This window comes from Ovis aries, chromosome 4 (assembly GCF_016772045.2).
Source record: "Ovis aries strain OAR_USU_Benz2616 breed Rambouillet chromosome 4, ARS-UI_Ramb_v3.0, whole genome shotgun sequence".
Lineage (NCBI taxonomy): Eukaryota > Metazoa > Chordata > Mammalia > Artiodactyla > Bovidae > Ovis > Ovis aries.
The window spans coordinates 2889581-2904128 of NC_056057.1; the positions used below are offsets into that span (position 1 = coordinate 2889581).

General features: G+C 37.3%; 1 pseudogene; it reads left to right on the forward strand.

The window, feature by feature from the left end:
- Positions 1–233: 233 nt before the first annotated feature.
- LOC105614180 (single-stranded DNA-binding protein, mitochondrial-like) lies at positions 234–1224 on the forward strand (annotated as a pseudogene).
- The last annotated feature ends 13324 nt before the right edge of the window (positions 1225–14548 follow it).

Sequence of the window (14548 nt, forward strand, 5' to 3'; positions counted from 1 at the left end):
CCTGTGTTCTTTTTCTGCATGCCTAATGAGAAAGTTGACCAGTAAACATTAACTTGAATCAAAATTTATGTTTAATTGGGTTTTGGTTAATAAGTACCAAAAAAATAAGTTTATTTAACCAGTAGATCTGACCTTTACAGTGTGAAAATACCCATGACTAATCCTCACTGGAGATGACATGACTCTTCCCATAGTGGAGGTTTAAAAGGCTGGGACCTTAGGCCATAACCCATATGACATCCAGGAGACTGGAGTGGAGACCAGAGGAGCAAGTAAGAGATTTAGGAAGAAGATCAGAGAAAGAGGATGCATTCCCCCATGCGCATTTGAGGCTGCTTTTTTATTAATCAGAAAGCAATTGGTGAGAAAACTTATTTCTGTCATCCACCAACAATGGAGAGTGTTTACATGCCTTTGCAGACATTGTAAAACACAAGTTGAAGAGCTGCTTAGTTACACTACACCTACCAGGCCAAAGCTCTGATAAAAGCAAACCCTGTGCAATCAAAATTAAGTTAAAAAAGAATATAAAAAGTTGACCATCGGTTCTTCCTTCTCGCGAGCCTTCAGTCCCGGCAGCAGCCGGAAGTGATTCCCTGCCTGGAGGGTGTGCGGGCCAGAGCCTCAGGAAAAGACTAAAGATTAGATTGGAAGAAGAGAGAGTAGAAGCCACGTTTCGAAGACCTGTAGTACAGGTACTTTGTCAGTTTGTAAGACATGAGTCTGAAGTAGCTAGCAGTTTGGTTCTCGAGAGATCTCTGAATCGCATGAAGTTGCTTGGTCGAGTAGGTCAGGACCCTGTCATGAGACAGGTAGAAGGAAAAAAAACAGTCAGAATATTTTCCCTAGCAACAAATGAGATATGGCGATCAGGGGAAAACGAAACCTACCAAATGGGTGATGTCAGTCAGAAGACAACATGGCATAGAATCTCAGTGTTCCGACCCGGCCTCAGAGATGTGGCGTATCAGTACGTGAAAACGGGGTCTCGAATTTATGTGGAAGGGAAAGTAGACTGTGGTGAATATACGGATAAAAACAATGTGAGATGACAAGCAACAACAATTATAGCTGATAATATTATAATTCTGAGTGACCAGATGAAAGAGAAGCCGTAGACTGGACAATCCTTCTCTGGCCGGTGTTTGGTACAGTCTCATTTCCAAATCATGCTAGTGTTTATAGTTTCTAAGGACAAGAATTAAAATCCTCTTCATTATAAAATGAGTGATAACATTTTCGTGACTATCACTCCCCTCCCCCTTTTTTTGTGCATACTTCTATTATAGCACTGAGTCAAGCACCACAGTGTTTTTGAGTATTGCTGTATGTCAGACATTTATCCCATGGTTGTAGATACTGATTTCCTTATCTGGTTTATAGACCAGAAGGCAAGGGCTGTATCTTCTTTGTGTACTTGCATGTTTAACCAGTGCTTTGCACAGAGTAGGCAATAAATGTTGACACTTGAATGATCCCAATAGGATAATGAGCTTTAGCCCAAAGTGAAGGGGTTTGCTGAGCAGCGTTTAGTATCTAACCTAAATAGCTTCAAGACTAAACTACCTCAGTCCCGTCTTTTGTTTTTGGACAGTTTCACTAGTAGCATTTATGAAAGTTTACCAGTGGTGAAGACCTAAAGTGCAACTGGGGATGAAGTTGTTCCTCTCCAGGAGGTGATCCAGGGGCTCTGGTTTCACTATTTTCTATCTTTCTAATCGCCTCTTCTCTGTCCTTTTAGTCTCGTGCAGCGGTCTCTCTGTTTAGGGAGCCCCTAAGCCACCTCTGGCACTGCGTCCATAGGTTAGCGCCCCAGGTATGTGTCCCTTTAATTTTTCTACATGGCCTTCTGCTGTACATACTGTGTACACTTGGGTACACACAGTCACTTTCGTTATAAGATTGTGAAGATCATAGAGCACTGATAATTTACTAGTAACAATTATATGAAATAAACTCAGTGATTTAAATGCGTCTTGCACTTTCTGAGGTTGGCATCGGCCCCTGCCAGGTGTGCGTGCTCATTCGCCGCTATGTTACAGAGGCTGGCTTCTGCTGGGCAGGTTGTCTGGTCACTCGTACATCCCTGTTCTCAGGCTCCAGCTCTCCCTCTAGCCCAGCCTGGTTATTTGTGTCCCAGGCTGTGTGTCCTCTCCCCCTGCCTCTGAGTGTGATGCTCACTGTAGCTTACATCCTGCTGGACTTAAACAAGAACCACATTCGCACGTTATTTTCTGGGCCCTTGGCTGTTTTAAGGTATTTTCTGCACACTTCAGCAGCTTTTTGTGCTCATACTACAGTTTGGCTAAGGAAAATTAGAGTTCTTTAGTTTATCCTTTTCATGCCAAGATATGGGAGAAAATTACTGTTTCCTCATATCAACCATCTTTAAATTTAATTTTTTTTTTCAGCCACCTTTTTCTTTTCTTTTTTCCTGTACTGGGACTATTAATCAACATGTTACATCTGCCTTCTTGGTTCCCACATTAAAACTATCTAGTGTTGTAATACTCACTCCTTGACCCTGCATTCCTTAAAGCAAAATTGTAAAGTAGATAAAATTTGTCTTTCGGGCAACTTTTTATTCTTGTCCTCAGCAAAGCTACTTTTATGCCCCTTCAAACTTGTAAGAGGTCATGTATATAAGTATTCCTTTTTAAACTGGGTGATGAATCTGTGCTTTGGGAAAGGGACATGGTGAACAAAACAGCTTAATGGCCAAGTGATTCTGAGTCTGGGTGCAGGGGCAGAGAGTGTGTCCTCCAGATCCTGTGAGCTGAGGGGCTCTTCTGCAGACTCCCACTGAAGTTCACTTGAGAGGCTCTGAGGTGGGCAGTGGGGCTTTCAGAATTAGGTGTTCAGGGCGGAGGCCTCAGCGTGCATGTGATGCTACAGATCTGGGGGTCCACAACCTGGGGGGCTGCAGGAGCATCAATTCTGCTCCCCCCTGCAGGCAGCCCCAGCTGTTGAGAAACCTCCTGAGGTTCCTAGGCTGGTCTCAGAGGAGACGGAGAATCCAATAGCAGTCACAGGCCGTAGGGGTCTTCTAGTTTTGTGTCCTGCCTCTCCTTAATTTCATGGTCTTACAATGTCAGGGACTATACCTGTAGAAGACTGCTCTGTGACTTTGATTTTGGGATTACATGTTAGTTTAATGATGAGTATGATATTCATCATTAAGTGTGGGAGAAGTGTGGGAGAACAGCATGTGTGGTTTGAAAATATATCCCATATTTGGAAAAGAAGTAATTGATAATAGATGCATACCTCAAGTCTAGAAGGAGAAAAAACAAAATGTTCTGATGATCGTTGAATGGGAAGATTGTGTATGATTTGCTTTACACTTTTGTATATTCTTTTTTTTTAAACATTGAGTATGTATTACTTTTATAATAAGAAATAAAGCTGTTTACATTTGGGGGAAAAAAAAAAGTTGACCATCTAGAAGAAATGTGTGTGTGCTCGAGTGTTGATAGAATGTGGAGGGTTGGAGGGAGTAGGTAGCTTCAAGTAGCTTGCCTTTCAAACAGAGGTGTGAGGATAAGTCATGATGGCTGTAAAAGTGGCATTCTATATGAATGTTTATATATAACATGAGAGTACAACACAGAAAAGTGGGGACAATTAGAAAAAAAATCTCTGCATAAAATAAACCTGATAGACTACTTTAGGTTGTCTGGTTGTGTCCAGCTGGCAGTTGAAGAGGAAAACTCCTCTTGTCCTACATCTGAACTTAAGGAGTTTCCTTTCAAACTGTCTGAATGAAACAGGACTTGAGCAGATTTTCTAGACACGAATCAAATTCAATTTGATTTTGGAGTGGGATTTAAGAAACTCATGTTGAAGATGAAATTATGTTAATATTTAACATTTCTTTGCACAAAATAGAATGAAATCAAAGCAAGGAAAGACATTTATAGGAAGAACAAAGGATAGTGGCCAGCTAGGGAAAATAAAAACACAAATGTGTGCAGCATCGAATAAGTATGTGGATTATATAGAAAAGAAACAGAAGACATGGCTTGGGGGGGGGGGATTATTTTATGTAGGCTTAGTTTTGTTTCAATTATTTGTACTTAATCTGTGACTCTTCCCTAGTACTCAACTCCCAGAAAACCCATTTGCTAAGAATTTGCCATATTTTCAAAAGTCTATTATAGTATTTTGAAGTTCTACACTAACATTTCTGTTTACCTAGTTAACTGAATAGTAACAGAACTTGTTGAAACTGTAAAATATTTCACACTTTAAAAATAGAAACAAAAGTCAGAGATGAGGAATCATGCATCTTATAAAGTTTCTTGAATAAGTAAGTGAAGTCGCTCAGTCATGTCTGACTCTTTGTGACCCCATGTACCGTAGCCTACCAGGCTCCTCTGTTCACGGGATTTTCCAGGCAATAATACTGGAGTGGATTGCCATTTCATTAAATTTGGCATCAAGTCCTGCTTGTCCACCTGGAAATCCTGATCTGCCTTAAACAATGGTCATATTTTCTATTGCTATTGTATATATATATATGAAAAAAAATATATATATATATATATCTCAGAAAGATAATGAGCTCCACACAGTTTCCTCTAGTATTAACATCAAATATTTGAATAGTGAAATTGTTAACTTAACATTCAAAAAATGAAGATGATGGCATCTGGTCCCATCATTTCATGTCAAATAGATGTGGAAACAACGGAAACAGGGAGAGACTTTATTTTGGGAGGCTCCAAAATCACTGCAGATGGTGACTACAACCATGAATTTGAAATATGCTTGCTCCTTGGAAGAAAAATTATGACCAAACTGGACAGTATATTAAAAATCAGAGACATTATTTTTCCAATACAGGTCCATCTAGTCAAAGCTATGGTTTTTCCAGTAATCATGTATGGATGTGAAATTTGGATTGTGAAGAAAGCTGGGAAGTGAAGAATTGATACTTTTGAACTGTAATGTTAGAGAAGACTCTTGGAAGTCCCTTGGACTGCAAGGAGATCCAACAGTCCATCCTAAAGGAAATCAGTTCTAAATATTTATTGGAAGGACTGATTCTGAAGCTCCTATATTTTGGCCCCCTGATGCAAAAGAACTGACTCATTGGAAAAGAACCTGATGCTGGGAAATATTGAGGGCAGGAGGAGAAGGGGACAACAGAGGAGGAGATGGTTGGATGGTATCATAGTCTCTATGGACATGAGTTTGAGCAAGCTCTCAGAAGCCTGGCATACTGCAGTCCATGGGGTGGCAAAGAGTCAGACATGGCTGAGCGACTGAACTGAACTTAACTGAAGTATTCCTCCTTTTTCACATTATTATAAACTTATTTTACTTCAAATTCCAAATATCATTACTGGTATATGAGTATATTAATATTTTATCATTTTATCAAGCTATGCTGATTTATCAGTGCTAGTAATTATTTGATGATTCATTGATATTGTTTTTAACATATAAAACACCACATGTGAATATGATATTCCTTCCTTTACAATATAATAAGAAGGTACTATATTTACAGAAAACTACAGCTTTACTTGGAGAAGGCAATGGCACTCCACTCCAATACTCTTGCCTGGAAAATCCCATGGACAGAGGAGCCTGGTAGGCTGCAGTCCATGGAATCGCTGAGTCGGACACAACTGAGCGATTTCACTTTCAATTTTCACTTTCATGTATTGAAGAAGGAAATGGCAACCCACTCCAGTGTTCTTCCTGGAGAACCCCAGGGACGGGGGAGCGTGGTGGGCTACCGTCTATGGGATCGCACAGAGTTGGACACGACTGAAGCGACAGCAGCAGCAGCAGCAGCATAGCATTACTAAAACTAAAACCATAGTTACAAATAAATTATTTATTAATAGGAGCTTTGTATTTTATTTTTATTGCTCCTTTAGCATTTGATAACTGTCATATGGTTGCATGAACAGTAATCTTAAGCAAATGTGGAACTACCTTCTTTTCGTAGTTTCTGATTCTAGTCATTGCTCTGATGACCAGATATAGCAGTGGCTTCTCTTTCAACGTGAAGGCTAGGAACTCTCTGCTAGGTTTTCATGCATTTGTAACTGTAGTTAGCCCATGGGGAAAATATTTGACCAATGGACTCTGGGAGAGGTGAATACATTCCCGGTTTTTCCTACCACCATACAAGATCTCTTCCCTGATAGCTCAGTATAAAAGTAAAGAATCAGCCTGCAATGCAGGAGACCCTGGTTCAATTACTGGGTCAGGAAGATCCACTGGAGAAGTGATAGGCTACCCACTCCAGAATCCTTGGCTTTCCTTTGTGGCTCAGCTAAAGAATCTGCCTGGTAAAGAATCTGCCTGCAATGTGGGAGACCTGCGTTCGGTCCCTGGGTTGGGAAGATCTCCTGGAGAAGGGAAAGGCTACCCATTGCAGTATTCTGGCCTGGAGAATTCCATGGACTGTATAGTCCAAAGAGTAGCAGAGTTGGACACGTCTGAGCAACTTCTACTTTCACACAAGATCACAAGATGCCTTTAATGAGGTGGCTCTTGAAATGTGCTGTGGAACCCCAAATCAGTTTCACTTAGCAGTGAGCATGTGGGTGACATATTCCAGGATGGGCTCTCTCCTTTCCTGCCTCAATCCATCCCTTGCTCCTGTTTCCTGGGGATGTATTAATAGTTCTCAATAATTGCCTCAGTCTCTGCTTTGTTGACAACCTAGTCTTAACTAAGTCAAGTCCCAGGTGATAGCTTTGCAAAAATAGTAGTAATTATCCTTAACAAAACATCTAGGGTATCTCTAACCTGATGTCACCTGCTTCTTCCTGAGGCCAAATTGTAGGATCTAACCAAATACAATGTTAGGATGTAAAATAGTAGGGCCCCTTTGCTGAGTAAGGCATGAGAACAATGTTTCTCAGCTTTAAAAGTTAAGGGAAATAGATACCCTCTATTGTTGCATATAAGTAATCACTTCATCAAATACATACATACACACATTCCCACCTGAAAGTCTGTTTTGATTGACAGAGGCCTTTAATTCCCTATTTATGTGGCCTTGGTAAGCCAATGGCATTGTCATACTTAGGTGGACACATAATGTCATCCATCCCATTTTTGAAATAGAAAGCTTACAAGCTTTACTCACAGTTAAGCACACATTATTTTACATACTTTAAAATGTGTGCCAGTCTCAGTCTTGACAAACGGCATATGTGGGTTTGAGGTCACCATTATCCACATGGACAAGGAAGAACAGGGCGTGGCTATAGTTTCAGTAAGCATAGCTATAATTCCTACCGTTTTATAGGATCAATTCTGGCATTTTGTAAAATCAAAATATGTGGTCATCATTTAAATTTTAATTCCATGGACACAAAGTGATATGAGAAAAGATGCCATAAGTCTATATGATGCTTAAATTATTTTAATCTAGATATAAAGCTTGTATTTAATAAAATGGGTCAAAATAAATATTCTGAAATACATCAATTAATATTTTTATCATAATGCATTATACTTTATCAGTTCTACATATTTTAATGGCTTAAATCTATGGTAATTATTTAAACTCAGTTTTGAGTGAACTTAAAGTACCCCTTCCAGCTATTAGGTAGAAAATTATATGGATTTTCTTCAGGGTTAACTATAAGGTTCTTTTTTTTTTTTTCATATTGTAGAAGTGGGCTGAACAGGCAATTAGATTTGCACCCTCATCAACTGCAAAAAGAATGGCAAAGTGGCACAATGTCAAGTATACTTAAACCACAGTACTTAGTTTGGCAGATGTCATTCAATATTTAATTGGCATTTTTCCAACAAGTACATAAACCATATAAAATCTATAAGATATCTGAGAGCAGATGTATCAAATAATTAATCTTGGGGTTCACCAGTGAGTGAAATTACTTAACAACAACATCTATAGGTTTAATTCAGTTTTCTTTTATGTGAGTTTGATTGCAATGGGCTATTTTAATCAAAAGTTACCCAGTACAACATTGAAAATTCAATAATGAAGAATTTCAGTTCTTCAATCATCATTTTCAAATTGTTAGAGAAAGTCTTGGACTGTATACTTAAAACAAAAGCATACTCTTTCTCTTAAGTCCTTATTCCATTAACTGGAGAAGTAGCTACCTATTTAGGAATATGCTTCTTGGTGGATATTATTTGATTTTCAAAAGAATGTTAAAACTTCCTATTTTAATTGTTTGAAAATTCATATTGATCTACCTGAAACCAGATCTTTAGAGAAAACATAACCTTAAACTATCTACCTGCTCCTCAATTCTTATTGCAGTAAGTTTGGAAAAATAATATTTGTAGACAAATTTCTAAAATAATGTATAGTGAAAGATTTCTCAACTACCTTAAAATGTATTCTTAGATTAAATGTATATCATTAAAGAGCCATTTCCTTGGATAATAAGTTAGTTTCATAAAATGTACTGTATTAAAATTTAGTTTGGCATTATTCTATTGACCTACCTTAAGGAACACTGTGATAAATAACTCTATAAAACCTTTATTATATAAACTTTAGCAATTATGTCAAGGCTATTTTCCAGCATCATTGTTCTTAACAATGTGGTCTGGACAGGGGTCTGAAAGTAAATATATTACTCACTCAGTCATGTCCCACCCTTTGCAAACCCATGGGGTTTTTTGGCAGAGCCATGGACTGCCAGGCTTCTCAGTCCATGGAATTCTTCAAGCAAGAATACTAGGAGTGGGTTGCCAGTCCCTTCTCCTGGGGATCTACCTACCCAGGTCCCCTGCATTGCTGGAAGATTCTTAACTGTGTGAACCAGCAAGGAATCCAATTCATCAAACTTCCTTCCTAGTCCATGACTGAAGAAGAAAAATATTCAGAGTAGGCAGTTAGAAAATTATATGAAAATCTAGAACTTATGTAGAAGTTATGACAAAGTAAGTTTATATTTGTTGTAGAATTAAAAACAGGAGTTTTCAATATTTTAACTTTCATTTTCATTGTGTTTCAAACATATTATCTACAATGATTAGAATTAATAAAAAGATGCCATTGATTCAAGATCAATGAGGATTGCACTGCCTCACATGGTGTGTTCTTTGGCAGAACTCATATAAAATTCCCATGGAATATTTCCCTGAAATACAATGGCAAAATTGTTGCTTGCTTATTTCTTGATTTATTTGTGCCATGTATTTGGATGATCTTATTACTAGAGTTTGAGACTTATTTACCTTTGTCCCTTTAAATTGTTTTACATTTGTATCTGCTATAATGTGTGTGTGTGTGTGTGTGTGTGTGTGTGTGTGTGTGTGTTAGTTGCTCAGTGTTGTCCAACTCTTTGTGACCCCCATGGACTGTAGCCTGCTAGGCTCCTCGGAATTCTCCAGGGAAGAATACTGGAGTGGGTAACCATTCCCTTCTCCAGGGGATATTCCCAACCTAGGGATCAAACCCGGGTCTCCTGCATTGCAGACAGTTTCTTTTCCGTCTGAACACCAAAATAAATATTTGGCAAAGAAGATGAACTTTTCATGTACTCTGAGAACTCTATTTTGGCTTGAAACTTCCATTTCTTTAGATATAGAAACAAATTTACAAAGGTGATCAAGTTGCTAGAAAACCTTGGACATATACACAAATTCTTCTAATATTAAGTTGTCTCTGAAACTGTAATACATGACAAGTTAAAGTCTCATTATATAGCATAGAATCTTGAAATTAAAGCCTGGAGGCTGTGATAAACATATGAGGAAAAAATAAAAATATGACTCATTCAAATTTCCTGTTTCCACATGTTGATGTGTGGCAAAACCAATACAATATTGTAAAGTAATTAGGCTCCAATTAAAATAAATAAATTAAAAATATTTAAAAGTAGCAATTAGAGATATTTGCTTGTTTCTTTTAGCTAAACTTATCTCACAACTTCTACAATATGCCCCTTTCTATTTTAAGGAATTTTTAAAATAAAAAAATTATATATTACCATTCCTTAAAATTTTGTGTTGGATTTATTTCAGCCTTAGATAATTGTTTTTGATAAATATATCTTTATGAATGACATTTCTCTATACGCACAAGTTTATTCTGCTTGTTTCATTTACTTTCATAGTAAATGTTTTTCCAGGTGTGGCAGCACCCCAAAGTGATTCCGAGTGACCACTCAACTGTGTAATCTTCCCCAGTAGAATGTGGGCAGCCCACTGGGTTTTTTTCTATTCAATTAAATAGCGCATTTTTATATTTACATTGTAAAGTTTTAATTATATTTTCAAGTCAAGTATGTGGAATAACCTTTTATTCATCTCTATTTATTAGTTATTTACTGTCTTTTTGTACAATTTTATAGTGTTTTTCTTTGAACTTTTGTGATATTATTTTGTTTTTTTATGTAGGCCTATCATATTTTTTATATATATATGCTCTATATATTATGTTATTTATAAATGAGATTATTTTCAAATATTTTTAACAGGCTATGACAAGATTAAAAGTCAATTTAATAGCTATATTTTTAAAAATCTATTTAGCTTTAGCAGTTTTTTTTTTTTTAATATAAAGAGGAAGGCATACTTTTACCTCTATTTCATTGTTCATCTACTTGCTTTTTACCATCTGTAAGGAGTACTATTCTGCACAATAGATTAAAAGAAAATTAAAATTACTTAGTAGAGAGTGTGCAATTGTTTCTAAAATAGACAGTGCCAATGCTAGAATTTCTTATTCTTAGTTGCAAACTTTCAATGTATCCTTTGTACAGATAAAGTGTCCACCATGCTTATTTGTTTGCTGACCTTGATCTTGACCCAGCAAATGTAGTTGGGGACTACAGTCATCAGTTAATTCTCCATTCAGTTATCTATGACTTTTTGAATACTGTTGGCATATGACTCAAAGCCTGTGACCTTTCATAATTCTGTCTGACAATAATGTGTTCATTTTGACTTTCAGCAATGAGCTTTACGATTTTCTTCAGAATGACCCACAATAATAACTATTATTTAGCAAAACATTACAATTTATTCCAATTTTATTGTGCTGAAATGAACACAAGTTCATTTTAAACCATCATTTTAAGTGTACCCTTTACTAGTATTAAGTACACACATATTGTTGTGTAACCACTATCACTTTCCATTTTTAGAACTGTTCATCTTCCCAAATTGAAACTCTGTACCCATTAAACAATAACTCCCCATGATCCCCATCCTTCCAACTTCTGGCAACCATCATTCTACTTTGGCTTTTCAGTTTACTTTTGTCTTTATGTACTTACCCCTCTGCAATGTGGGAGTCCTGGGTTCAATCCCTGGGTTGGGACGATCCCCTGGAGAAGGGAAAGTGTACTCACTCCAGAATTCTGGCCTGGAGAATTTCAAGGACTGTATAGTCCACGGGGTTGCAAAGTATTAGACACAACTGAGTGACTTTCACTTTACACTATTTACTCTTCATATAAATTGCATATTTTTTTTCTTTTTCTCACTGGTTTATTGTGAAATATCCACATAATATCCACAATGTTCATCTGTGTAGTAGCATGTGGCAGAATCTCGTTCCTTTTAAAAGCTGAATCATCTTCCATTATTTATAGTTGCCACATGTTCTCACCCATTCATCCATCACTGGACCTTTGGGTTGCTCCTACTTTTAGCTACTTCTACCATGCTACTATGAAATGAGTGTGTAAAAATATCTTGATAAGACACTTCTATTGATTATTTTGGGGAATATACTCAGAATTGGGATTGCTAGATCATATTCTAATTTTATTTTTTAATCTTTTGAGGATCATTCATAATTTTTTCCAGAAAAACAGCACTAATTTACACTTCTCCCAAGAGAGTGCAAACACCAATTTCTCCAAATTATCACTGACATTTATTTTAGTAGTCACCCTAGTGGGTGAGAGAGATTGCATTTTAAAAAACAATATTCAGGGACTTCCCTGGTGGTGAAGTGGTAAAGAACCTGCCTTGCAAAACTGGGAATGTGGGTTTGATCCCTGGCCAAGGAGCTGAGATCTTCCTGCTTGGGCAACTAAGCCTATGCACCACAACTGGACAGCCTGTATGAACTTCAACTACACAGCCTGTGTGCCACAGCCAGAGAAACCCGTGTGTCACAGCAGAGACCCAGCCCTCGAAAAGCAGATTGTTTTCTCAGTTACTCATTGCAAATATCTTTGCTCTTTGGTCTGTATTCTCATTATGCTCATTTAAATTAGTGAAATTCATTTCTTACTTAGAAACTTACAGAGCAAGTTCTTCTACCCAACTTCTTTAACCCCCAATCCTGTGTTCTGTCCACCATGCATTTTACTGTGTCTTCAGTGTCCATGTGCCACACATAAGGGCACTAATAACCTCAATGATTTACCTAAAGTGGCAGTATTTTAACTGCAATTGAATTAATGGTAAACTCTGAAGCTTTAATAAAATTAGAGAAATTCCTGATGGAATAGTATGTACCAGTTTTCATGTTTTTCTCCACATTTGAATGCAGCCAGTTAATTATTTTCAACTACTTTTCAGAGAAACATAGCAGGAAGCAAAACCACATCTTCAGTGCTCTCAGTAATAGCCTGACACACTGCTTAAAAAGAATTCCAGCTGCGTCATTTCATAAGTCATATGTTTGAAAGCGTCTGCTGATTTTTCTACATGTGGGGAATGGTTTTGCCTTATTTGCCATTCCAGCTTGAATTTTTCAAACATTCTGCTCAAAGAAAATTTCAAGCAATAAGCCCTTTTCAGAAATCAAGCATGCCTGCTCTGCATAGAAAGGAATGTCACCGCCAGCAAGCATTTCCTTGCAGGAGTTTGCCTTTCATGAGAAAAATGTGCTTAACTTTTTTTGTTCTTTCTTGGCTCTTGCAACTTACTGTCAAACAGCTCTGGGGTCACTGAGGCACACTCCAAAGAATGATTGGAGCTGCTATTAGAAGTACTTCTGAAAGAAAGATAACCACTTGACAATGTCATATGGCAGGGCAGTTCCTCACTGTTGTAAGGAATATGAAGTTATAATTACAAAAGAAATTTCTGCATTCTGAGCATCCACATTTTCCAGTTGTGCATATCATCAGTCCTCCCTTTTCACAGACTTATCCAGGTCAGTTGACAGCACTCTAATAGGAAAAACACAGGTTTTACAATTTGCGATTTTTACAATACAATGAGATACATCAGCAGACTAAAAATTCTGTAGTTCACAAGACTGTCTGCCCTGTTTTCTCATTTTCTATATATTCCTCTGTTTACCATATGCATTATTTCTCACCAGAATTGGCAGCAGGATATGCTTCATGTTCCATTAACTTTGCTAAAGAAATAATCAAATTCTGTATTTATGATCTCATATAATTAGTAGAGGGAAAATATAGTCGGATTTAGAAAGCTAGTGCTAAAGGAATTAATATAGTAAAAACCAAACTCCAATCCACTTATATATTGAAGTAATTCGTTGTTTAAAAGTCCTGTTATTGGGAAGTTCTGAAAAGCAAGTGATTACTCATTAATTAAATTTCTCCTTGAAATATATTTATTTCAATGAATATATTAAAGTAGGCAATATCTTAAATACATTAAGCACATTAAATAATATACAATATATTTTTAAATATTTTAAGGTATAAGAAGACAATAATCAAGTGTGATATCAAGAGAAATGTTTCTTAATCTGCCTTACCTCCCATGTACATTTACTCCAATGGAATTTTATTTTGAAACATGATGGAACTCTATCATGGGTCTCCATCCCCTGCGGGTCTCTCCCTGAATCCACTAATGCAGATATTTTTTCTTTTCTTCCAAATACTAAAATCATATTGAAGAGATTTACTGGCTGCCAAATTTATAAGTCAGTCCCAGACTTCTCCCTGAGATGCTGCCCTGGGTCTATCAGATTGCTTAGAACTGCCATTCAGACAGCTATGTGACGTATCAAACACATCATGTGAAAAGAGTCACTCTAATCTTAGCCGAAGATCCTTCCGCATCAGCTTTCCTCAATCCTGTGCCTGATTCCTTCATACATGGAATTGTTCAGGCTCACAGTTTTTACTCTATTACTTTTTCTGACATTATAAATCCAAACTGACATATCCAAAGGAAATAGCACCTTTTTTTATAAAAATACATTCATAATTGATTTCTAAAGGGTCCTTGTAGTCTGTGACCTTGGTCCCTCCTCTGATCATGGCCATTATCACTATGTCTCATCTCGGTTATTGCCTTGGTCTCCTAATGGTCTCCACTCTCCCTCCGCTAGACACTTTCATCTGGGCAGCAGTCTGATCTACAGGTTATTGTTCTTGCCTCTAGCTTGAGAGGTTGCAGATTCAGATCCCGGATGAGTCCCCAAGATGAAAGGTTGTTGCTGAGCAGTGAAAGATGCTGGGATTCTTAGCATACAAAAGAGAGGAATTCAATCTGGGGCCAGTGATGAGGTTTGATCACTCAGAGCTTTTGTTCAATAAAGTTTTATTAAAGTATAAAAGACATAAAGAAAGCTTCTGACATAGACATCAGAAGGGGGTAGAAAGAGTGACACCCTGCTAATCTTTAGCCAGATTTTACATAG